The 25,562-nt window shown below is 40.8% G+C and overlaps 1 protein-coding gene across 4 annotated transcripts in view; it reads left to right on the forward strand.

Annotated features, from left to right (window-relative positions):
- CMSS1 (cms1 ribosomal small subunit homolog) overlaps nt 1–25,562 on the forward strand; it is a 358,534-nt gene that overhangs the window by 171,495 nt on the left and 161,477 nt on the right. Inside the window, exon 2 of one of the 4 annotated variants that reach the window (XM_084645435.1) lies at nt 13,402–13,451. The exons of the other annotated variants lie outside the window; for them this stretch is intronic. The gene's annotated coding sequence lies outside the window, so the exon portion shown is untranslated. The remainder of the gene's footprint in view (nt 1–13,401; nt 13,452–25,562) is intronic. 4 annotated transcript variants of the gene reach the window in all.

Below are 25,562 nucleotides of genomic sequence, written 5' to 3' on the forward strand. Positions count from 1 at the left end.
AGACAGGACAGAGTTCATTTAAAATTATTTGGTATGTGACACAGTGCTAAGTGGGTACGTCTACACAGCCTGTGGCAGCAAGCTTCCCACCCCTAGTTGACAGACTTAGAGCACGTCTACACCTACCTCCAGAGTGATCAATCTAGTGGGGTCGACTTATCGTGTCTAGTGAAGATGTGATAAATCGACCGCTGAGCACTCTCCTGTCAACTCTGGTACTCCACTGGAGCGAGAGGAGCAGGCAGAGTCGACGGGGGAGCATCAGCAGTCAACTTACCGCAGTGAAGACACTGTGGTGAGTAGATCTAAGTACGTCGACTTCAGCTACGTTATTCACATATCTGAAGTTGTGTATCTTAGATTGATTTCCCCCTCTCCTTCTCCCCCAGTGTAGAATCATAGAATCATAGAATATCAGGGTTGGAAGGGACCTCAGGAGGTCATCTAGTCCAACCCCCTGCTCAAAAGCAGGACCCATCCCCAATTAAATCATCCCAGCCAAGGCTTTGTCAAGCCTGGCCTTAAAAACTTCTAAGGAAGGAGATTCCACCACCTCCCTAGGCAACGCATTCCAGTGTTTCACCACCCTCCTAGTGAAAAAGTTTTTCCTAATATCCAACCTAAACCTCCCCCACTGCAACTTGAGACCATTACTCCTTGTCCTGTCCTCTTCCACCACTGAGAATAGTCTAGAACCATCCTCTCTGGAACTACCTCTCAGGTAGTTGAAAGCAGCTATCAAATCCCCCCTCATTCTTCTCTTCTGCAGACTAAACAATCCCAGTTCCCTCAGCCTCTCCTCATAAGTCATGTGTTCCAGACCCCTAATCATTTTTGTTGCCCTTCGCTGGACTCTCTCCAATTTATCCATATCCTTCTTGTAGTGTGGGGCCCAAAACTGGACACAGTACTCCAGATGAGGCCTCACCAATGTCGAATAGAGGGGGACGATCACATCCCTCGATCTGCTCACTGTGCCCCTACTTATACATCCCAAAATGCCATTGGCCTTCTTGGCAACAAGGGCACACTGTTGACTCATATCCAGCTTCTCGTCCACTGTCACCCCTAGGTCCTTTTCCGCAGAACTGCTGCCTAGCCATTCGGTCCCTAGTCTGTAGCTGTGCATTGTGATTCTTCCGTCCTAAGTGCAGGACCCTGCACTTATCCTTATTGAACCTCATCAGATTTCTTTTGGCCCAATCCTCCAATTTGTCTAGGTCCCTCTGTATCCTATCCCTGCCCTCCAGCGTATTTACCACTCCTCCCAGTTTAGTATCATCCGCAAATTTGCTGAGAGTGCAATCCACACCATCCTCCAGATCATTTATGAAGATATTGAACAAAACCGGCCCCAGGACCGACCCCTGGGGCACTCCACTTGACACCGGCTTCCAACTAGACATGGAGCCATTGATCACTACCCGTTGAGCCCGACAATCTAGCCAACTTTCTACCCACCTTATAGTGTATTCATCCAGCCCATACTTCTTTAACTTGCTGACAAGAATACTGTGGGAGACCGTGTCAAAAGCTTTGCTAAAGTCAAGAAACAATACATCCACTGCTTTCCCTTCATCCACAGAACCAGTAATCTCATCATAGAAGGCTATTAGATTAGTCAGGCATGACCTTCCCTTGGTGAATCCATGCTGACTGTTCCTGATCACTTTCCTCTCATGTAAGTGCTTCAGGATTGATTCTTTGAGGACCTGCTCCATGATTTTTCCAGGGACTGAAGTGAGGCTCACTGGCCTGTAGTTCCCAGGATCCTCCTCCTTCCCTTTTTTAAAGATTGGCACTACATTAGCCTTTTTCCAGTCATCCGGGACTTCCCCCGTTCGCCACGAGTTTTCAAAGATAATGGCCAATGGCTCTGCAATCACAGCCACCAGTTCCTTTAGCACTCTCGGATGCAACTCGTCCGGCCCCGTGGACTTGTGCACGTCCAGCTTTTCTAAATAGTCCCTAACCACCTCTTTCTCCACAGAGGGCTGGCCATCTGTTCCCCATGTTGTGATGCCCAGCGCAGCAGTCTGGGAGCTGACTTTGTTCGTGAAGACAGAGGCAAAAAAAGCATTGAGTACATTGAGTAGACCAGGCCTCAGGCTTGCAGAGCTCAGCTGAAAATAGTGGGTAGGCAAAGTTGTGTCTCAGGCTGTCACTCAGGCTCTGAAGTCCACCCCGCTCCCTAGGCTTCAGAGCCCAGTCTCCAGCCTGAGTCACAACTTCAAAGTGATATCTACAAAGCTACCTTTAGAGCACTAGTGTGAGCCCTGCAAACTCGTCTTGTCAACCTGGCCTGGGAGGCTTATCTGCCATGGGCTGTGTAGACATACCCATTATGGGCAAACTGTTGAGATGTCCCCTAATAAATGTTTTAAGTGCATAACTCACTTTATTTATATCAAGCTTATGGATGCACAGAGTGAATTGTGGTATTTGATAGACATTCTTTGAAGTCTGAATGTAATTATTCTAAGAGCACAATCAAGTTAGGCTTCATAAATTTTGTTCACTGTTTCTAACACTGAAGTAATTTTGAAAGTGAAATCTGTTTTCTCAGAGAATTTCTTCCTTTGCCCACACTTTCTGGACACTTGGCATTCTTTTTCAGTTTTATTTTTTTGTTTACAATTTTTTCAAGTGTGTTAAAAAAAATCGAAGTGAACTTAATGCTTTGAAGAGGGTTGGATTGAGAGATCGGGGCACTGAAGTACATACTGAAATACATTCCCAGGACATGGCCTTGGCAGGGCAAGCCTCCCCAACGCTGGCCTGACAGTTTGCCTGAACCCAGTTTTTGGAACAGCCATTTCTGGAGCCTAGTTCAGTGTCCGTGGCCCGTTCAGCCCTCAACCAATCTGCTGAAACTACCAGCTTGGGTGTGTTTGTTAGGCAGATGCCTGCTTGCTACAAATTTAGACCAACAAGTTATTTCACATTGGTCACTGAACAGCTGCCAGGAGAAAATGGCTTTCAATTACAAATCTGGGTAGGTTTTAAATTGGTGAACTGGAGGTGGAAAGTGCCCATTAACATAAGCCTCTGAACCATTTCAACTCTCTAGTTTCAGTTTTAATAAAATAGCTTTAATCATTTAAAAAACAAACAAACAAACAACAGATACATATAACCCAGTTGAGAAACTATCCAAACGGATGTAAAAAAAAAAAAAGTTATATTTTCTTTATGGTTAATTTTTATTCTATATATTTTTCTGTTTAAAACTGACGTTTCACATATATGAGCGAGACAAGAAGGGTGAGGTAATATTCACTTGTAGGTAAACGCTTTTCACAAGATGATCATTCTATATGTGACCTATCAGTCCACATCCTCAAAGGAAACCTGTACAACACTTTCAAAAGACGTGCCTGGGAGCTTAAATTCATAACTTTGCTAGACACTAAAAATCATGGTCTTAATAAAGACACTGGATTTAAGGTATATTACAACTGTAATCATAGATTCATAGATATTTAGGTCAGAAGGGACCATTATGATCATCTAGTCAAGAACAAATCATGCCAAACCAAACTAATTCCCTTTGTTGACAAGATTACTGGCCTAGTGGATGGCGGGAAGCAGTAGATATGATAAATCTTGATTTCTGTAAGGATTTGACAGTCCCACTTCACATTCTCATTAGCAAACTAGGGAAATGTGGTGTACATACAATTACTATAAGGTGGGTGTGCAACTTATTGAAAGACTACTCAAAGAATAATTATCAGTGGTTTCCTGTCACATTGACAAGATGTATCTAGGGGTCTGTCCTTGGTCTGGTACTAGTCAATGTTTTCATTAATGACTTGGATAATAGAGTAGAGAATATGCTTATAAAATGTATGGATGACACCAAGCGGGGAAGGGTTGCAAGCATTTTGGAGGACAGGATTAGAATTCAAAATGACCCTTGACAAATTGGAGAATTGGTCTGAAATCAGCAAGAAGTTCAGAAAAGACAAGAGCAAAGTATTACACTTAGGCAGAAAAAATCAAAGGCACAGCTACAAAATGGGGACTAACTGGCTAGGTAGTAGTACTGCTGACTGCTGGTCATAGTGGATCACAAATTTAAGTGAGAGTCAGCAATGTGATGCAGTTGTGAAAAAAGCTATTGTTATTCTGGGGTGTATTAAAAGAAGTGCCACATGTAACACACTGAAGGTAATTGTCCCTCTCTGTTCGGCACTAGTGAGGCCTCAGTTGGACTACTGTGTCCAGTTCTGGATGCTACAGTTTAGGAAAGATGTGGACAATTTGGAGAAAGTCCGGAGGAGAGCAACAAAAAAGATAAAAGGTTTAGAAAACCTGACATATGAGGAAAGGTTAAAAAAAAATTGGGTGCGTTTAATCTTGAGAAAAGAAGACTGCCGGGGGGACCTGGTAATAGTTTTCAAATAAGGGCTGTTATAAAGAAGACAGGGATCTATTGTTCTCCGTGTCCACTGAAGGCAGGACAAGAATTAATGGATTTAATTGCAGTAAGGGAGATTTAGGTTAGGTGTTAGGAAAAACTTTGTATGTATAAGGGTAATTAAGCACTGGAATAGACTTCCAAGAGAGGTTATGGAATCCCAGGCATTGGAGATTTGTAAGAACAAGTTGGGCAAACACCTGTTAGGAGTGGTCTGGGTTTACCTGGTCCTGCCTCAGTGCTGAGAGCTGGAGTCGATGAGCTCTCAAGGTCCATTTGCACAATCAGAGACCTCACTTAGGGAATGAACAGGGCTCTGACATCCCTGTTTACCCTGGACCACACTTTTGTACGTCCTCTGTGTGAGATCCCAGAAGTTTTCTCTTTCTGAGTAGTGTTCAACAGAGGGATTATTTTGTTTGGCTCATTTGTATGTTCTTCCAGCTGCCCAGTGCCCTGCCTGCCATGAAAGACACTCTGTCTTCTTTCTTAATAAGCTTCAAAACAAAGTTTTGGTTTGAGTTTTTGAGTTACCGGTTCAGGCAGGCTCTTACTTTTTACTCAACCGTGTGTGCACATCTTTATTATTTATTGTATTCTCAGTAATTGATTAATCAGTAATCCCTGAACTAGCAATTTTCCTATGGAATGGAAAAGGTTTATTTTCTTCTGGGGTGTGTTAAGGAGCTGAAATGAAATTCAGGTTGGTCTTGAGTTTCTTGTCATGCCAAGGTGTTTGTTCTGTTAGCATTGCCTTTCTCCCTGTAAATCAGACATTCTTCTTGGGTTGCATAAGGTTACTCGTGACATGATTAATGCAGGAAGGTTAGAGAGGAATGACGTAGTGGCTCATGCAAAGTTTACCTGAGAATTATCTCTAGCTCTCTAGTGTTTAGTGTCTGTGTGAGTCATGTGCTGACGCCTTGCCATCTCCTGTTCTTCAGCTGGGTAAGATCACACTTACCTCACTTTATGCATTTCTTCTTTTCATGCCAGATCTGATTAGAAGCACTTTTGTTTTAAGCCCTATATTTATGAAACATTAAATATAATTTTTACAGATAAGTGACCTCGCTTTTAAGCAGAAAGACCCATTTGATATTTGTGATTCAAGCAACTGTGGAAACTCGACGGGGATATTGCTGTCCTTAGACGAATTCTGATTCTATCAACTTTAGCTTTTTTTAACTGCCTGAAGATTTAATGACGATAGCTTAACAGCAGTAATGAGCTTCGCTGTAGGACCATAAGTCCTCAGATATTGGCGTTCACTAGCTATCCTGATTTGGGTGTGTGTGCACATATGCTGTAAAAATATAGGCAAGTTTGTACCAAAGCCACTGGTGTTTGAACCGTGCTGTTGCTTTAGAGGTATCTCAGCTGAGGCCCGGCCTGTAGCTACAACTCTTTCAGGGAAGCTCATTATAACAGTCGATTCCTTAACAGGGGTACAGCAAGGTCCTATTATTCTTATTTCTATTATTCTTTTATTTTTCTTTAAGACAGATTTCTTACAGGCTCTTTGAAGTGTGTACTGTGGAGTTAGCCACCAGGTTTGTTAGAACTAGGGCATAATTCTAAGAGATGCCAAGTGGTCTTAAGTCCCGTTTAAAGAGATCATTGTGGTATGAGGACAATGAACACTGTGCAGAAGGTTCTCAAACTTTTGCAAACTTAGCACATTTCCTGTGTCGGGCTATCATGAAGTCTTTGGCACACTCATACACCCGAATTTAGCATATAGTAGCACTGTGTCTATTACTATGTGTATAAACTATATAAACAGTAAGCATTTTTACACAACATAATGCAAATTAAGTATAGCAATAGAGGCTAATAGTGAAAATTTGCTGTCATTTTTCAGCCAGCTCCTGCTGTTCAACATGTGGAAGCCCTAATGTGGGTCACAATGTGTGGAAAAAGATATAAATTGGTGGACATAAAAAAAGGACGTGTGGAAATTTAAAATGCCCTGGGATTCATTCTTTTAGTGAAAAATTCTTTCTATAACTTCAGTTTCATAATTCTTAATTTGTGATATTTTTAACAATAAAAGAGAGGGAACACAAAGTTTGTTTGGAGCATAGATAATGTTGGGACCGAAATGAATGACATCCCTCTGAACGATGTTCACTTGAGAAGTATGGGTAAGGGAAACTATGCTTTGTAGTAAACTCTGTAATTCCCTGAATTGTACCTGACACAAATTGTACTGATGGTTGAAAATAAATGGTATAATACATAGTTTCTGATTGCATTATTGAAATGCATATTTTAATGAGATGAGAGTTTATCTAGTTACACATTTAAGGTAAAGTTATACTGGACAATTCATTTTAATGAAAATAATGTGAATCTGTAAGGGTATGAGTTTTAAATTCAAGATATTCTAAAGTCATGGAACAAATTCTGCTGTATTATTTGTGAAATATGTGGTCATGAAATTAAAGATTATCATAATGCATATACACAAGGGGACAGTGTTAAAATTGCATGTGCAACCTTAACATTGTTTGCATTTTTTTCCTATTAAAAAAAATGTTATGAAATCTGCGTTCGTTTCACTGATTTACAGATAAAACCATGAATGTTGAAAAAATTTGAAAATCTAACTTACTCTTCACCACTTAATTGTATGTGAGTTTTTTAAATAACTTACAGCTTGAGCCTTGAAACAGGTCTGGTGTGTTTCACTTTCTTGTTCTTATGCTAACAATATGTGGGTTGCAAAAGTTTAAGAAATGTATAAGTAGCTTTTCATTGAAATGTTTTAAACTTGTTCAGAAAATTCTAAGATTTTGTTTTTGTTCACCAAAACCAAATGTATAGCACAAACTCTCTTTAATTAAGTAAAAATCAAAAATAAAATTTAGATATTTTCACTGTACTATTAAAAATCCTTCATCTGAAATCTTGAGGAAGGACTTCATCAGCAGTCCAGTTAATGTTGAACTGAAATTTCACTTAGCTACTTAAATTAAGTAGCAAACCATATGAAAATAGCCCCATTCAGCGTTCCTTACGCAGTCAAAACTCCTCCTGAGATGGGAGTTCTGAGTAAGGAAGGGCTCAAAAGCAGAAAACAGATTTACTAAAGACTGTCCTGGCTCAGGTAACGTAATAACAAGTGTAAGAAGCCAAAAGAACCAAGTTACTTTCATGGCCAGAACTATAGTGCATTGTCTGCAATTATTTGATTACCTAATTCTTGGTTTCTGCAAGGGATTTATGTACTGTTTACACATGACATGCCTCACTCAGAACAAAAATAACTTGCTTTGCTCAATGTTTTTATAGTATCTTGCCTTCACATGTAGTTTGTCTATAGTTAGTGCTGTTCACCATCACTATTTTTACCTTAATCACTAGGTTTGTTAATATATGTAGTTAGACAGTTTTTTCCAGTGAAGGTTGTACCATCTTTTAGTGTTCCATTTTCCCCAGAGCTTTTCATTTTACAGATTTTCTTGTGTTCTGTTTGGCAAGTGTTTAAAATGCAACAGCAGCCAACAACGTTACAGTATCCCTCTCTTTGTCTCTAAAAGAAACCCTGTGATGTTGCTTCAAAAAAAAGCAGAAAAAAATCCATCTTTTATTAATAAGAGCAAGTATTATTGTATTTCTATTGCCATTTGCAATGTATAAATCACAATGATGTAGTAATAAGACCAAAGGAAGCACGCAAATGACTTAAGTAGCTTGACATTAGATGGTGCTACTTTACATTCTGTAAAGAATCCGTGAAGCCTCTGGCTCCTGCTCTTCCAATTGCTAGCCTAGAGTTTGCATGCTCAGTCTGTAAATTAATCATATGATCAAAAAAAACCAAACAAAAACAAAAATGAAACCTACAGAAGTACACAACAGCTGTCACACATCAAAATGACCCAGGGAAACTCAAAAGAAAGGACAATCTCAAGCAGATAGAAACAGAGCAACCGAAACCGGGAAGCAGATGGTGATGGCAGTCATGTGCATGCCAGTCAGTGGAAATGCCACATATGTAAACACAGATGTAATGTAGCTAAAAGATACAAAGAGAAGCAGTGCTATAACCTAGAGTCAGGATCCAACATTCAAAGCTTAGTATTTTACTGAGGAGAGTTGTCTTGGGTCAGATTGCTCCCTTCTGAACTGTACTTTTAGAGTCTTGACTCAAAGTAGAAGCTTGGATGCCTTTGGGCTCTTGAAGAACCCAGGCAGTAGTTCATCATCCACATTTTTCCATCTGTGTTGCTGTGGGGATCAACATCTGGTTTACCAAATCTCATTTGCCAAGATGCTCTTTTGACATGTACTTCAAACCTGTCCTCACAAGTTGGAGTTGGGCCAGTTATATGTCCTTTTTGATGGCTAGATTGAGGCGCAAGCAATTAAAGTGTCCTTTTCCTTCTTATTGCTCTCATACAGCACTGCTACCAACTTCCTTGTTGCAGAAATTGCAGCTTGTCTTTCACTCTCTCCCAATTTGGCAACAGTTTTTTTTTCCAACCCAATACCAAATAGGGATGACACAGAGTCATATCCTGTTACTGTGTGTAAAGGAAGAAATACGTTGTAGAAGTCAGAAGTGAGTGCATCACAGATTGCATGCACAGGTCTGAAGTGACTGTCACAATCAACTTCTGGACACAACTAACCTGAACCCCAAAGAATAAGCAATTGAATCAGCTGGCTGGAACAATACGAAACGGAAAAGAAAACCCCAGTCTTGGGCCATGTCTGCACTACCGCTTATGATGGGAAAATTTATGTTGCTCAGGGGTGTGAAAAAAACACCCCAAGTGACACGTTTTGCTGGCATAAGCACTCGTGCACAATGCTATGACAGTGAGAGAGCTTCTTCCAATGACGTCGCTACTGCTGCTCATGGAGGTGGTTTTATTATGTCGACAAGAGAGCTTTCTCCTGTCGGCATAGAGCTATACGAACAATCTTACAGGGGCGCAGCTGCATCAGTACAGTTGTACCCTGTAAGTTTGCTTCTGCAGACATGGCCTTAGGCTATGGCCGCACTACAGAGCGTACGCTGCCTCTCGTGAAGGTGGAATTATTAAGCCGATCAGAGAGCTCTTTTTCGTTGGCTTAGACTGAGCATCTTCACCAGATGTGCTATAGCAGTGCAGCTGCGCCAATGTTAATTTGTAGTGTAGACCTCCCCTAAGAGGGGAGGGAATTTCCCATACCAGAAGGAGTTTGAAATGAAGGACACCCAGAAACTGAGGGCCAGCATCAAGGTGGGGTGCTGTCTGTGAAATGCTCAATCCCCTTTCTGGTGGAGGTACGCTGGGAAACTGTTCAGAGAAAATAGATAACATATTAGAAAAGGGAATCTAGTTAATATAGAAGTGTAAAACGTGAGGTTCTGTCTTTGTTTATTTTTTGTGTAACTTGCTTTTCCCTGACTATTTCATCTTTGAATCTGTGATTTTTCTATCAAATAAAGCTTTTGTTTATTTTTATCTGAAGCCGTTCACTGTTGTGTAGAGTGTGTGTGTCAAAGTGAATTGATAATTCAGGGCAGGTTTCAATCTTTTGGAGGTGATGAACCAGATGGAAAAATGTCTGAGTGTCTGGTAATTAAGAACTGGGGGTAAATGGATTTGGGGAGACTCAGAATTGGAAGGGCTGTTGGGGTCACCCTGCAAAGAGTAACTAGGATGGTGGAAGCCAGGGTGAGACTTCTGTGGTGTCAGGGCTTGGGTTTGTAGCAGCATAGCATTAAGGCACTCTAAGTAAAAAGGCAGGTGCGGACAGCACTCCTTATTGTCTGGGTGATCCCCACAATGTCACAACAAAGCTTGTCAGTTGTGCTGGTAAGGGTACCTGCTCCAATCCATATGTTATCTATGTGCTCAATTTTGGGAAAGGAGTGAACAGCAAAGACCAAAACACCTGTATCAAGTGATCTAATTACTATGCATCCTTTGACACCAGGAGATCCAAAAGTCATCCTTGTGTCCACTTCTTCTTGAGTTCTGTGCAAAGCTTGGGCTTTTTCAACACATCTAATGACACATCTTTGCTACTTCACCATTGGAAAACCCTCCAGTAAAGAGGAGAGTTTGTGTTGGGTATGCTCCTGCACTCTAAAGTGCGTTTTGAACCATATATTCAAAGAGGAATTTTATAAGTGACTTCCTATTAGATGCTATGTTTAGAAACTTTTTCCATGGAGGCAGAGGGGCATCCACCAATCACCTGGTATTTCTTTCATACAATCTTAGATCCTGTCTGGCGTGGTCTTTCTGCAGTTTTCACAGAGTTACTGTTGTCATATCTGTCAAAGACTTTGATTACAGAATTAGCTTTGTCATATCCTTTTAGAACATGCCTCAAGTACTCAGCGACCAATTAATCAAATGTGTGGAATTTGTCTCCAGCCATAATTTGTATGACAGCCCTGACGTCTGATGTACACTGTGGTTTCTTTGTTGTATGCTCTTAGCTCATGGTTTCTTTCAGTTTGAGCTTCCAGCTGATGCCTTAATTCAACTTTGTCTGTTTGTTTCGTTGTGCCATCAGCGTGGAAGAGGGACATAGATTCAGGTTGTATTGGATGATTAAGAACAGTTGCAATTGAAATGTCATCTTTGCATCTTGGTAAGGACAGGGCTCAGCGGAAAACAGTTTCTGGAGTGATAGCTGCTGTGATTGTCTCTCCGTTGCTAGGCTTAAATTTGATCATCTTGGCCATGTCAGCAAATGTTTGAATGCCAGAATTCGTGACTGGGCTGAAAAAACTGTAGTGTCCCCTCAGGATCAAATACACCTCTCACAAATCTCTCCATTTGTTCTTCACCAATATCTGCTATTTTCCGTAGAGACCCTTGTATATATGATGTTACTTGCAGACCAGTAGACATGTTGTTAATTACCTCTGGAAGTGATTCAAGGTCAAACGGGTTTGTCATACTGTTGACGATATGGTTGGTAAGAACTGCAACATGCTTTTCATCCATCTTCAGTGCAGAGACAAGGGTTTGTTTGTGGACTTTGTCCTCACAACTACTTGTTAGGCTACTTTGTTCTCTCATAACTTTTTCATATTCATAATATGCAACTGTGCATTGTCATCTCTAACACTGATACTGATCTGTGTATAGCTATCACTGAATTAAAAAGCTAGTTTCAAGACTATTTCAAAGGATAGTGCTGCATGCGTAGGCAATTACAAACTGGAACCTTCTACCAGGCATACTAGATGCTACACTGTCTGTACAAAAGCTTACAAATAGAGTAGCATTACATTAGGAATTCACATACATTTATATTTACCCACTCTGCAGTACAAACTGAGGGCATGCGATCTCCTGCTACTGGTGCCCAGCCTTCGGTGTGAGACTGACCTGGTTATCAAATTTTAGTTGAAAATATAGAAAACTTGTGAGATACTTTAAGAATTAAGAATATGCGATGTGAAAACTCTTCGTGTTAGTATATTGCAAAATATTGATATTTACCATTTTTGCCACATGCTAAACAGCATCATCATTTCTGGGAGAAAAAAAGACTTGCTCATGCAAAACCAGTAAAAATCTTTTAATACATCGTCTTTTGGTAGCTTTGACCAATAAACATCACATTAAGGTATTGAAATTAACTTAAATTGTAAAAACTGTAGTCAGTCATGTTGCAGTGTTTCTGGAACTATCTGAAAAAGGACATTTTCTCATTTTGGGTACCATTGTTTTACCTCTCTTTCAGGCTTATGACACCACGTGGTAGCTCTCCATCATACCTCATCTAAATGGACATAAAAATAAGCTTTCAAATAATGTATGATGTGGGTGTGTGAAGTATGGGTACATTAAACTCCAAAAATATGGCCTGTTTTGGAGACTTGCCTCACGCCTACTATATCAAGGAGAAACAAATAAACAAAGCCTCCAAAACGTCCTTGCTTATGGAGACTTTAATTTCAAATCAAGTATAGGAACAATCCTGTTAGGATTTTACTGTGCATTTAGTCACAGGTTTCATATGACCCTGTTCATAAAACATACTTTCCTTTCACTAGAGACCACTGGTTGCAGAATAACTAATGCTCGCTATGAGTATTTAGGAACTGCAAAGAGTTTTCAAAAGCAAAAAGCAGCCAAGATTAATAAACACAATTTTAAAAATTATTTTTAAAGAGGAAAAACTGATTTTTCTTAACCTGTAATAAGTAGAGCTGGTTGACATTTTTCATTTTGAAACTTTAAGAAACATTTTTGGAAAACTAACACTTTTGTGAAAAAAAATCAATGTTTTAAAAATTGTCTGGTTTTTTTCAACAAAAAATGAAAACTACTTGTTTATGTGTGTGTTTTGGTCCACAGCCCATTTTCTCACTTTGCCACTGTAAATGGAAAAGAAGGGAGTGGTGCAGTGAAAATGTAATTAGCTACAAAACAAATTACTTTGATCACCGTTGTTTACAAAAGTTGACAATTATTTGGAATCAAACTTCAAAATTCAGCATGGCTAGGACAAGCAAAGACACTGTGAGACATATGCCTCATGATTGCATATAAGAGCCCATGCACACCTGTCTGAATTCAAATAAATATATAGTATTGCTAATTTTTTAAACACCGTAAAATCTGAATGAAGGACCTTCATCTCCAGCAGGCAAGCTTCTCTCTTAAGTGACCACCTTGAAGTCTCCACATGTGGTTCTCAGTTGTTTTGTCTGAATTTTAGTTGAAAACCCACCTCTATGAAGTACCCTTTTTTTTTTTAAACTGGTCCCTTGGGTTTCATTGTATTAATACAAAATTTCCTTTATTGATTGTTTGTATATATTAGCAGTCTCCCTGTTAATGTTAATTACTGTGTCAAAAAAATGGTAATTTCCTGTTCTGATGTTAGCTTCTTGTTTTCTTTGGGTTGTTCCATGGTTGTCATGATATCCATAATTCATTATTTTGGAATTACTTGTGTTTTTAAACTGTGATATACAGAGTGATGATTTTTACTTTTCTTAATTGTAGGTAAGAACACTTCTTGCAGTGCTTTTGCCCTTGGTGGAATTTCTGGTTTGGTAAAGTATTAACCTATCTCTATTAAAAGCTTTGACATTTTACCTTTCTGCTTTTCAAAGTGGGGCTTGCCTTAGTAACGGCACATGGTTCTCTGAATCATAGCAAAAAACATGAGGACAAGATGATTACCAAGTAATTATACATGTTCTTAAATGCTTGTTATAAGAGCATTTGAAGTTTTCATAGCAATGCTTTTGTTGGTTTTCATCCCCATTTTCTATGTTAAAAAAGTAGCATATTAGAGGAGTTTATAATTAGCAGGTACAGATGAGGCTGTAACTTGTTTAGGCCCTAATTAAATGAGATATTAAATGAGATATAAATGAGCACATGGGTAGTATAGGATTACTCTTTTGCTTAAAGTTAATCACATGCTTAAGTACCTCAGTGAATCATGGTTTTAATGATGAGACAAAGGGTTGCAAAAGCAGGATTTTAAACTCTTGCTCTTTTGAGTAAAGAACTCTGATAGGCCATTATTTTATGGATTCTTCAGCAATGGAAGGGACACCTCTGCTATATTTCTCCTCCTCCTTCAATCCCCCCGTTATTGACTCTAGAATTAGCTATTGTATGTTGTGATGATAGAATTCTAGAGACAAGACCGTTCATTTAAAAGTTGCCACTGGCTCTCCTAGTGAGAGGAGAATTGATACATTGTGGAGAGTATAAACTATAAATACGATTTCCTGTGTATTGGACACAGTTTGCCAGTTACTGGAAACTTTTTTAGAAAAGAGATCTTGTCTGGTTACAATTCACAATTAACATATGGAAATTGACTTTTGGTTGAGAACAGCAGGCCATTTCTTTTTGCCAAGGATACTGTACATTGGTACATAGTATTGCAGTGCTGATGTTTGTTTTTTCTATATGTATATAGTTTTAATTAATCATCGAGAGGCCCATGCATTAGGTAATGCTGGAAAGAGACATTTTAAATCCTGTAATTCTTCATAAAGAATTATGGAAACACTGATACTGCTATCTCCTTGGTCAAAACTATGTGTCACTTGGACAGTATGTAGCTGTTTGCATCTGAGGCAAGTAAGAGCACATTTTCTGCGCTTCTGAATACTGTGTATTCCTTGGGATTTTGTATGTTTATAGAGGACTAAAAATAAAATAAAGAAGTAATGTAATACATGCTGGGAAATGAGATCTCCTCGTCTTTAAACTATACCATCTGAATTTTCATAGATTTTAGGGCTAAAAGAGACCATTATGACTATATAGTTTGGCCTCCTGCATAGCGCAGGCTAAAGAACTTCATCCAACAATCAAATGATTATTGGAAAAGACTTAACTTGGAATTTAGCCATAGCACTCCATTCAAATCAGTGCAACTTGTGTGGCTAAGTTCTCTAATGCACTGAAGATATAGGTGTGCGTCTTTCCTATCCTTCCATCTGCTAGATGATTTGATGGTGTTCTCAGGTTAACACTGGAAGCTACGAGACAAATTCTGGGAGCACATTGTTCATCGTTGCCAACAGAAGCACATGCATAGCAGGAGGAGGAGCAAAGGGCAGGAGATTTTCATGCTGATCTTTGCTGGTGCCAAAATCTTCAAGCCCTACCTCACCTAAGGAACATAGTCTTCCCATTTGGCTTTTGTACATACGTATATCCCTGACCTGGCCATGTCCCTTATGCTCAGCTTCCCTCCTCTGCAGATTATTTCTGCTTCTACCAAAACTATCTGGATGAGTTTGTGGTAGGGATGATGGAATGTTCCTCCTGTGACAGGGACCCCATAACCCTGTAATATTGGTGAGCATCTGTTCTGGGTTGTGTAAGAGTAGAGGCAGCATTTGGCCTCAGATGCATGTACAGTTGGTATATGTATGCTATGCACAGAGTACAGATATATATCATAAGAGTATGTATAATTTTCTCTAACCTATATTCCAAGGGTGGCCAAACTGCGGCTTGTGAGCCAGATGCGGCTCTTTTACAGTTAAAGTGTGGCTCACGGAACCCCCCGCCCCCATTCTCCACCTGCCACACTGGGGAGGAACTCGGGACTTCTTCTCTGTGGTAGGGTGATGGGGCTAGGGGCTTTTGCCAGAGACCACTGGTGCCTGCTGAGAGTGGGGTGTGGGGGCACAATTTAAAGGTTCATTACCCCCTCCCCACACACAGCTTGGGTCATGCCCCCAATCAGACCCTCCCTTTTACCCTCAGCGGCCCCTCCTTACAGCTCCTAGATGTTTGCTGCTGTCCCTCCCTAGGGCTGCAGCTCCCAGCTTGCTGGCTCCAGCAGCTGCCGCGCAGGGAGGGGGCCTGGCAGCACCATGTGACCGAGTGGAGCCAGCAAACCCTGGCAAAAATCGGGGGGTGGAGGGAATGACGTGACCCCACATGCCCCCCATGTGTCATCTCTGGCTTCAGCCCAGTGTGGGAGGGGTGTCTCTGGGCTTCGGCCCACGAGAGGTGCCTGCCAGAGTGCAGGGCTTAAGCCCTGAACCCCAGCAGCTGTGCCCTGGCTCTCAAACTTCTGAAAATTGTCCTGTGAGACTTGGAGGGTCAGTTAGTTTGGCCACCCCTGCTGTATTCAGTTAGCTTTTAATCTACAATATGTTTTCTTTTGATCTGGCTTTCTGTAAGCACAGATAGGATAGAGGTGATTCTATGAAGAATTGTAAGACTTTTGTGAGGGCTGTTTTCTCTATGGTTTATGTGGGTGCTCTACTGGGTGTAGTCCAGATAAAAAGAAAGCAATTAGAAATCCAACAGCCTGAATACAGCAGCCTGATTAAGCTGTAATCCTGCTCTCTGAGTGATACCTGTTAGACTGAAACAACCATTTTCCCTCAAAACAAACAAACCAACAAACATTTTAGGAGGAATTCATTATGTAGCTCATAATCTTAAAAAAAAAAATTACATGAGTATAATCCAAATCCTTCACATTAAAATGTGATCTTTTAAATTTTACTCTAAATATTTTGGTTTCTTGTTTTCAATGTTCAGGGGATATCCTTATTTTGTACAGACAGTATCTCCTGCTAATATGTTGAAAGAGTTAAATCCAAACTTAAATTATTAATATATTACATCAATTGTTCTATAGCACTTATATTTTCTAGTAGGATACTAATTTGCTGCCAGAAACATGACTCAGAAGATCAATAGCAAGCAAGCTGTACAAGTTAACACAAGAGAATGAAATTACTTCACTTGATAAGCATCAGGCTTCAAAAGCACGTTACGAAAATAGGGCTGTGGGTTTGCTCTAGGGAGATCACCTCTTTTAATTTTTACTATTGCTTGCAGAAGTAATTTTGGGAAATCTTGGGGTTTTGTTAGAAGATCACTGGCCACTTACTGGGGGACCCAAATGCTATCCTTTAATGACGATTATTCGTTATGTTTCTGTCCAGACAAGTAGTCATTTCAAACCAAATTTGCTTTACAAACTAGTTTATGGCACACACTAACAGAACTGAGGCTTCAGGTTTGTGTCCTTGATTCTTTTAATTGGAAATCAGACTAACAGGAGCAATAGTTCCCAGATTAGATGTTGGTCATGGTTTAAAAAATGGTTTATATCAGGAAGGCAGGTGTTTGAGGGAAATGGTGGAAGAGCTTGAGAGAAGATCTTGATTCAATAATTATGGGCCAGAACATATCCCTGATTGGGTTATTCCCACATAGGGGCAGAGAAACTTAATGAGATTGTACAATCAATGGAAATCATCCCTAGAAGTGTGTGGGGGTTTGCACTCCTCATGGTAGGTAGCCTGGAATTTCACTCTCTTAAACCAGCAAAAACCTACAGATCCACAACAAGTCCTTTGCCTTCACACAGGGTCCCAGCTCCCCTGAGGCGCTGTGACTGTATGAATCCCTGACCATCCCAAAACTTGCCCAGAAGAAAGAAAGGTGTTCTTAGCTGCAGAAAGGAAATCCTGAAAAGCTGATGCCCACAGGGTCAACTTGAGTTTACTCCCATTTTTTTTCTTGATGGGGAAGGGGAATGCAATATAATGGAGAACAACCGTTCCAGCCTTTCCCATACGTGGGTCCCAAGACCTGCACAACTTCTCCAGAAAGGGTTTGGTGGGATTGTGGAATTAGATTAACAATGGAACGGAAGTCTCTTCCTCCCACCCTTATGCCACCTGCTCATATAAGGAGCTCTACAGTGCATCCCTGCAGTATGGTTTTTAACAGGAAGTCTGACCCTCATTGTTTTCTGAAAACTCTTATAATGTTGTTTGTTCTCTGTTTAAATAAGGACAGGTGGAAAAGGATAAGGAGAGTGTGAATATTGGGTTTGGAGGTCCATTTTTCTTTAGCAGGTGATTTGCAGTTCTGTGTTTGCTGCCTGTTGAAATGGTGATAATATGAATTCCGATTGGTGGAGATTAAGGGTGTGATTGCGTTCAGCACAGGTGTGGCGCACAAAATAAAAAACGATGAGCAGAACCCGATCCTGCATTAATGAGTGCTCGTGTGCAGCCACCAAACTACTCGTGCTTGGAAGGAAGAATAAGGCCTAAGAGTGAAGCACAAAGCTAACCACCTCATAAGCTATCAAGACTATACATAACTCCATGTCTCCTCAGATGCTGTCAAGGGGCTTGAGACTTACTGCTGCTTAAATTGTAGGACTACGCCTAACACTTGCCATTACTTGCTCTAGTACATAGCCTGCATAAACACCTGAGCTGAAGTGCAATAGATCTGTGTTTCCTGCTGTGCCCCACCAGGGACGTGTGGGAGCAAGGCTTGCGAAGGAGAACAAAGGGGAAGAAAATTGAGTAATGTTGTGCTTTTCAAGTAGCATGCAGCCCTGTGAACTTAGCTGCTGGTTTGGAGGCGACTGTGCCTGTGCACCTGACTCTAGATGAGAATTAGTAAGAAAATATGACTTGGATTATTTCTAGAGGTCAGATCTTTTTGAACATTCTGTGCAAGTGACTCCAGATTCACTATTGGCCTTAACACTCTACCTTGCCAACATTCCTCCAGTTCTGTTTGTCATGACTAGTGCATGTTGGGTGTAATGTTTTCTTGAACTAAAATATGTCCAGCAAAAGTTTGGAAGGATTCTTCTGTCCACCTGCTTACTCTGCATGTACTTGCAGGAAGTCCATTTGCCATGTCTTTGTAAACATATTTATGCACTACATTAGATAGTCTTGAGTGTGGTTTGGTTCATTTTGACACCTAATAAATTACAATATTACAATAAATTAAAACTCTTCCATGATTTTCACTGGTTAACATTTGGTACAACAGATGTCAGAATTAAACTGGTACTGAACTAACATAGACGTGTGTCTCCTTTTCTGTGTATTCCCATTTCTTCTAGGTTGCTGTATTATGCCTTTTATAGAAAGCTAGCTCTTGGGTTATTGGCTTAATATTTCAAACACTGCATTTGTTGGTGCAATTGATGAGTAAAATATATATATATATATATTTTATATGTTTATATATATATATATTTGAAAACAACCAGTAAAAATAATGAACAAAACTCAAGGTTTAGGGGAAAAAGCCCTTATTGTTTAGCAAAGAAACCTATCTCTAAACTCATGCTTTTTATGAAATTGTATTTGGCTTTTGATTTGACATCTTGTACATAGTAAGTTATTGTTGCACTAGCAGCAGGATATCTAGCCATTCAAAAAGCTTCTTGCATTTCCACTAATGGAGACCTTAGCTGGATAGCATCCTTCAGTTGGACTTCAGATATTTTGATGTTTCATAAACTTCTGCTTTCAACAAAACCCACAATTAAAAAGAAAAAGATAGTGGATCACAGATGATCAGTAAATGCAGAGAAGATTTGGTAACAACCTAACTAATAAGGGCTTTTCACTTAGAGTTGATTGCTCTGGTTTGACCAAGTTTTTGCTATAATCTGTTCAAAAAGTGATAGTAAACCTAATTATTCCTACTAATTTACCCATCACAAAGTATTGTTTCTTTGTTTTCATTTTTTTAAAAAATATTGCTTGTCAAAATGCTATGACGACTAGTTGGTTTTCAGCAAACAGAGCCTAGCTCTGAAAAGACAGTATATCTGAAAGTCGAACATGGATGGCAGTCCTTGGCATTGGAAGGAATTAGAAACCACAGATTGTTCTCTCATTGGATGAAGAGCTTAAAGCAGTGTAAAGTTAATTGAAGAATTCCTTGAAAGTGAAGTCAGACTAAAGTAAAAGCTTCAGGTCTGTAATTTAGTAAATGTGAAAGCTCTGTAAGCAGCAGTGAAGCTAAAAAACATTGAAAAGAACATATTTTAGTAAACATATCTGGCTTGTGTTATGAATTGTCCTGTTTTAATTATTTGTCTGAATAATGTAGATATGCAGTAGGATCTCTAATTAGGTGAAGTTTGATTTATTGAGCTGGCCCTATATAAACCATGATGTCATGCTGAACTGCACAAAATTACAGCTCGGCTCTTGCAGTTTAAAATGATTATTTTTAACTTTGGAATGCTTCACTTTTGTGTATCTTGGTTTTTAGCTTCATGAACTTAAGACAATTTTTTTTTCCGACCAAAATGTTTTGTCGCAATTTAATCAGCATGAAAGAACTATTGCAGTGGACTTTGATTCAGTACCTATTGTTCCTATTCCTCAATCACTCAGACAGCTAACATATACATTCCTGACCCTTTCTCCTTAATTAACAACAATATTTATTGTAAAGACAGTGCATCAAAGTTTGCCAAGTGTCTAGATGTTGATTGTATCTGTAAGTATAGGAAGGAAATCCAGGATCTACAAAGCATGAAGTAATGCACAGATTTGCCATGGGAATTTAAATGTGTACTCAGGATTGTCCAAGGTGTTGATAACCTTATGACAGTTGCTAAGCACCCTCAGCTCTTACGTTGGAGATGAGGCAGTTAGTATGTTGCAGTACTGGGAATCAAATTATGAATTTTCATTCTGCACATTAAATTTACGGTAAACCTGAAATTCTTGGTGCTGCTGCCTAAAACTTGCACTGTCTGTTTCTATCTTTAAGAGTCTTAGCATGCTTTTGATGCTATAAATGAAAATAAAAATATTCAAGATTTGGACTGCATTGTCATCTCATGTAATACTACTGAGTATACGTAGAAACTCTTATGCAGTGGGGGCTAATTCTGAAGCCCCCTTACTCAGATGTTGTTTGGTATTTTCTTATTTCCCACTGGCTTCCATGGTAGCTTAGCCTTTGTAACCACTGAGTCAGAACTAGGATCACCCCACCCAAATCAATATCCAGGAAGAGAGCAGGGGGCCTTCCACACTTGGATCTTCCCACTTTTTGATGGAAAGGGGGAATCAGTCATGTCTATGATATTGTTCTTTCCTCTCTCTTGGTCTTGCAAGGGTCCCTCTACAGGTGTGGGGTTGGGGATGGATAGACGAGTGAAGATGGGGGCCAGAGGGTACACACAATGTTTCCCTTCCAGCCCCATTAAACTTAGTCAGCAATGACAATGCAACCTAGGACTTGCTAATCTTTTCTTCGGCTGTGCTGGGACAGCCGTGGCCAAAGAGAGTACTTGATAGCATGAGTGTAATGGAGCTGCGATGCCAGGGATAAGATCCAGAGCTGATGATAGAGACATGACTGCAGATGCCCTAGGATATGCCGTGTTAGGGGGCAGGCCCTGCGGTCTTTCTTCTGAGTGGGGGAGGCAAACTCTACTTCCCCAGTGAGATGCGAGGGGGATTTCCAAGAGGGGAACCTCACAGAAATTTCTTCCCATGGGTTTTACTTGTGGGAGGTGGTGGTCTGGCCCTGAAAAATCACTTCAGGATAGAGCCCTGTGTATGTTGAAAATAATGGACCTTGCTTAAGTGAATGCAAAACTGTAATGTGATGAGGACCCTTAATTATACAACAGCTTACTGTATTTATGTCATATAAATTATATATAAACTGTATATCAAAAAGGTTCATAAACAGCCATAGGACTTCTTGGTGCAGTTTTTAAAAGGTCTTTTAAAATCAATGTCACTTTTTACAGTTGGTTGTTTTTAAATGTAGGACCACTGGTTAGCCCTTCCACTACTTTGTTTCAGTTTAGTTAATGAGGTTTAGAGGGGATGCTGTGTAGGAGAAGAAAGGAGCATGTAGTATAGATGGTGTCAGTTAAGATAAATGGATGAAAAATGTGCGCCAGTTTACTAACAAATGGTATGTACAGTGGAAAGAAAGTCTGTTTGTCTCTGAGTTCAGTTTAGGAAAACATCTATCCCTTATTTGTTTTGACTGCCAAAAGTTGCCAGGCAAACAACAAACTGAACCATTTAGAATTGGATTACTATTTAATCTTTTGAGTGCCTTCAGATATCCAATGAACAGTCAGCAATATGGTATCTATAATTCCTTGATGCTGTTCTATCATAATATTGACAGAAATTGGAGAATTGTAACATCATGCTTAAGAGTTTCCATTTCTTTTATTGCAATTCCAAAATATATTTTGCACAGAGGCTGAAATATTCCCAGGGAATGACTATCCTTACACCAGACAGAGGTCAGTTGGCTTCTGGTTTAGAGACAATCAGGTTAAAGATTAGTGATAGATTTCAAATAATTCCATTATTAGATTCATGTGCTCTGTTGTGATAGGAACACAAAAAAAATAGTTAAATGTGAACCATTATCTAATTAAGAGATTGTGTGAATGGAACCTTATCATAGGATAGTGGGGTCCAGCGACTGGACATTGATCCTGTGGTGCTGCTCAATTACAGTGACTTTATCATTTGAGTGTTTGTTTGGATTTTTTTATAATGCTGACATTGGGCTTGGGCCCAGAGTTTGCTGTTGATCCTGTACCACAGCCTGCTCTGGAACTGGTTTCAGAAAGAGAGTCACTTCATGCTCTTCACTTGGAGCCTGTTGCTGGCTCCCAGCAGTCCCCATGCTGGCTTCAGGAGACAGCAGGGCACCATTCTGGCTGGCAGGTCATCATGCACCATGGCTGGTTCCATGCTGAGCTCAGTGCCCAGCCCCCATCAAACTAATAAAATAGGCATGAGATTGGCGAGTTGCCAGAGGTGCGGTTCCGGTCCCTGGTCTTCTGGTACTCACTCTTGAGCTGCTTAATCCACTCCCATCACGGGGTCACTGGTTAGGTAAATTTGCAAAGCTGTCAGCTTTTTAGCTATCTGCTGGTACGCGTGGTCATCCCTGGTACCATAGGTTAGCGTGATTTGTGTGTAGACCAAAGCCAGGTTAGGCTTGAGCCTGAGTCTGAGCCTGGGTTTACATTGCAGTGTAGACATACCCTAAGAGACATAGAAGAGAAGGCCTAGTCCGTGCCTCGAGGACTTTAAAATCTAAATCAGTGTACCGGTAGAATCATAGAATCATAGAAATCAGGGTTGGAAGGGACCTCAGGAGATCATGTAGTCCAACTCCCTGCTCAAAGCAGGACCAATCCCCAATTTTTGCCCCAGATCCCTAAATGGCCCCCTCAAGGATTGAACTCACAACCCTGGGTTTAGGGTAGTTGTTTGTTATAGACCAAATGACTGATACAGATATACTCATTTTGTCTGATAGCTTTTTATCTGACATTTGACTGCTGTGTTGTTGTTTATGTGTTTGTTCTTTTGTATTGCCATAGCACCTAGGAGCCCCAGTTGTGAACCAGGACCTCATTGTGCCAAATGCTGTAAAAACATTGAATAAAGCACTTACTCTAAGATTGTCAGTTTATTGTATATTGGAACAAGTTACCTAGGAACATGGTGGATTCTCCATCAATCGAAGTCTTTAAATTAAGACTGGATATCTTTCTAAAAGGTATGTTATAGCCCATCAGACATTATGGGCTTGATGCAGAAATTACTGGGTGAGGTTCTATGCCCTGTGTTTATACAGAAAATTATACTAGATGGTCATTATAGTCCCTCCTGGCCTTAAAATTTTGGAATCTGGTTGCTGGATCACACAAGATCTTCTAAAACCATTCTCTGTGTGAAATAGGACCACACAGTAGTATCACATCTGTGAAATTCTGCTCCTTGCTATAAAGCCAGTGGAGATGGCATGGTGATGAGTGACAGTGTAAGAGCCTAGTTTGGTAGGAATTAAACACACTCCTAGATAACTTTGAAATTGTTGAAAGATCACCAACTGTAGGCACTTAAATTACAGTGTTTTCGGTAGCTTCCCTTTCATTTCATTTCACAATTTAAGGAAGTCTAGTAGCACTTGGGGGGGGGGAAAGACTCTCTGCTAATGTGTGAATGAAGCTATTTGGTCGGCATTTAGGCAAAAAAACCACACTGGCGGTAGTGCATGAGGCCGCTCCAAGGAAGTTGAGAGAAAAACTTCAGTTACGGGAGCTCTCTGAATTTGAAATCACCATGGGTTTGTCTACACTGCAATGAAAAACCCACGGGCTGGCCTGTGCCAGCTGACTCAGGCTTGCGGGGCTCAGGCTCAGGGGCTGTTTAATTGTGATGTAGACATTTGAGCTCAGGCTGCAGCCCAAGCTCTGGCACCGTCCCGCAGCCTGGGGTCCGAGAGCCCAGGCTCTGGCTGCAGTGTAGACATATCCTAACGTGACATTCAGTGAAGGGCAGGGGAAGGAGTGGATCTAACAGCAACATAACATCAGTGGGCCTCTTGGTGTTGATCACTAAAGCCATTGTCTAGTGGAGGAGTCGAAGGGATACTTTGCCTCTGCTGGTACCCCCTCAAGCTGTGCCAACTCTGCAGCTTAAAGTTGTGGTTCCCTACTGCACCTAGGGATCCTCTGACTTCAACTAGCGTTTCATAGAATCATAGAATCATAGAATATCAGGGTTGGAAGGGACCTCAGGAGGTCATCTAGTCCAACCCCCTGCTCAAAAGCAGGACCCATACCCAATTAAATCATCCCAGCCAGGGCTTTGTCAAGCCTGACCTTAAAAACTTCTAAGGAAGGAGATTCCACCACCTCCCTAGGCAACGCATTCCAGTGTTTCACCACCCTCCTAGTGAAAAAGTTTTTCCTAATATCCAACCTAAACCTCCCCCACTGCAACTTGAGACCATTACTCCTTGTCCTGTCCTCTTCCACCACTGAGAATAGTCTAGAACCATCCTCTCTGGAACTACCTCTCAGGTAGTTGAAAGCAGCTATCAAATCCCCCCTCATTCTTCTCTTCTGCAGACTAAACAATCCCAGTTCCCTCAGCCTCTCCTCATAAGTCATGTGTTCCAGACCCCTAATCATTTTTGTTGCCCTTCACTGGACTCTCTCCAATTTATCCACATCCTTCTTGTAGTGTGGGGCCCAAAACTGGACACAGTACTCCAGATGAGGCCTCACCAATGTCGAATAGAGGGGGACGATCACATCCCTCGATCTGCTAGCTATGCCCCTACTTATACATCCCAAAATGCCATTGGCCTTCTTGGCAACAAGGGCACACTGTTGACTCATATCCAGCTTCTCGTCCACTGTCACCCCTAGGTCCTTTTCCGCAGAACTGCTGCCTAGCCATTCGGTCCCTAGTCTGTAGCTGTGCATTGTGATTCTTCCGTCCTAAGTGCAGGACCCTGCACTTATCCTTATTGAACCTCATCAGATTTCTTTTGGCCCAATCCTCCAATTTGTCTAGGTCCCTCTGTATCCTATCCCTGCCCTCCAGCGTATTTACCACTCCTCCCAGTTTAGTATCATCCGCAAATTTGCTGAGAGTGCAATCCACACCATCCTCCAGATCATTTATGAAGATATTGAACAAAACCGGCCCCAGGACCGACCCCTGGGGCACTCCACTTGACACCGGCTTCCAACTAGACATGGAGCCATTGATCACTACCCGTTGAGCCCGACAATCTAGCCAACTTTCTACCCACCTTATAGTGCATTCATCCAGCCCATACTTCTTTAACTTGCTGACAAGAATACTGTGGGAGACCGTGTCAAAAGCTTTGCTAAAGTCAAGAAACAATACATCCACTGCTTTCCCTTCATCCACAGAACCAGTAATCTCATCATAGAAGGCTATTAGATTAGTCAGGCATGACCTTCCCTTGGTGAATCCATGCTGACTGTTCCTGATCACTTTCCTCTCATGTAAGTGCTTCAGGATTGATTCTTTGAGGACCTGCTCCATGATTTTTCCAGGGACTGAAGT

This window comes from Lepidochelys olivacea, assembly GCF_965140295.1.
Source record: "Lepidochelys olivacea isolate rLepOli2 genome assembly, chromosome: 1".
NCBI classification, from domain to species: domain Eukaryota; kingdom Metazoa; phylum Chordata; order Testudines; family Cheloniidae; genus Lepidochelys; species Lepidochelys olivacea.